The following is a 1,838-nucleotide window of genomic DNA, read 5'->3' as shown; positions in this document are numbered from 1 at the left end:
CTAACATCCATCATAACCGTACGAAAAATGATGAACCGGATTAATACAATTTTAGATCAGTGGGTTGCTGCCTGCGACAAGGATAGGATAGGGGAGAGGCATGTTGAAGTAGCAGCCGATGAACTACGATGGGTAGGAAAAAAGCTCTGACTAGGACGTTCAGTGACTTCGAAGTAATGGGTGCTAGCACTATGCCAGAGAATTTCCGGGTGTTTACTAGTCACCCTGGTTCAGGATCGCAAATCCGAAACACTTGTCTCGAAAATCGAGCAATACTTCAAACAAGGTGCGCTCATTAACACCGACTGTTTGTCAGCATATACTGAGTTGGTGCTGGGTGGAATAAAAACACGTAAGTATCTACGACTAATTTCACCACGTCAACTACACCAATGGAGTACACATCAGAGTGTCCAGCGCGTTTGACGAGAATTCAGACCTTTAGTGCCGAAAGTAGGAAGGAGGTCGAAAGTAAGCGTAGATTCAGCTACTCAAACCCGGGTCCTGAGGGTATTAGTAGCTTCCTCAATATTCTCGATAACTACAGCAGCGCTGATAATACTAGTTCATTGTGAGAAATGATTGAATGAAAGTCTAGAACTCTCTACATACATCAAAATATACAAATTAGAGGAAATCGTATACTTTAAGAAGAGAAAAGAGAATGAATTTGTGAATTTCACGGAAAGTCGGTACATTCAGATTATTGAGGCGAGGCATAGGATGAGTCCATGTATTCAAGAAATTGGGGTAATAGCTGATACGTTAAAGCCTAAAAAGAAAGGCGTGCCTTTTGAGCTGAAGCTCTAAGTTCAATATTCAAGACTACATGTCGATAAAAAAAAGTAAGGTTTCAGTCACTTCTGACACCCGGGTCAAGCCGAGATTAGGAGGCTGATTGGTCCCAAACCATGAAAGGGGTATTAAAATAAGAAATTTCTATCAGTAATTTTCAATATAAAAAAAAATGGTTCTCCCATTATGAACATCTTTACCCACTGTCAATCTACAGTCTGTGAAAACGAATGTTAGCGTGAAATTCTTCATTGAATTTGAACGATAAGAAATTATATCGTGTGGAAGCATATGAAGGGAAAGGCAGATCCTCTCTTTAATACTGTTGAATTATGATGTGTTAAGTCATATCTTTGCAGATCGAAGCATTACCACTTTCGCGTAGTGGCCTCTGGATTGTGGTAATAGTGATGCGAATTCCAAATTCTTTAGTATCTGAATTTGGTTTCTCATATTGGAGATGCTTTTCAGTGTTTTGTTCACTGCTTAGACTTGGTTATATTGCAAATCAGTAGATATAAGCGGTATAAACGGTTTAAAATATTCTTTTAAGGGTTAAAATAGTGGACTAGCGCATATACCTCAGTACCTTAGATATTGGTGGATTCCCAGAAAGGCATGAAAACCGATTTTAAGAGAGCGAGAACTACCATGGACTAAAATGTGGTCTACTAAGTGGAGGACATCAATACGAACCAACACGATCAAGTAAGTTCAATGATCGAAACGCCCACTCGAGATGCAGATAACTAGAACCTAGCTTATAAAAGCTCCGACCAGCAGTGATCAGGGCATCAATCTGACTTGAAATCTCAATCTTCTAAAAACCTCAGTTCAATTACGTTCCAGTGATTTCCTAGTGCATCCCTGCTTAACAACACAGTTTTCGCAACAAAATTTCTAGTGCATCCCTGCCTAACAACACAGTCTTCACCTCAGATTTACCAGTGCATCGCTGTCTAGTAACACGGTTTTTGTACGTATTTCACCAGTAAACATCCATTCGACTCACATCTCTACATCCAAGCTCAACGCGGAACATG

This window comes from Fopius arisanus, unplaced genomic scaffold (assembly GCF_000806365.1).
Source record: "Fopius arisanus strain USDA-PBARC FA_bdor unplaced genomic scaffold, ASM80636v1 scaffold00256, whole genome shotgun sequence".
Classification (NCBI taxonomy): domain Eukaryota; kingdom Metazoa; phylum Arthropoda; class Insecta; order Hymenoptera; family Braconidae; genus Fopius; species Fopius arisanus.
This window is presented reverse-complemented; position numbering follows the sequence as displayed.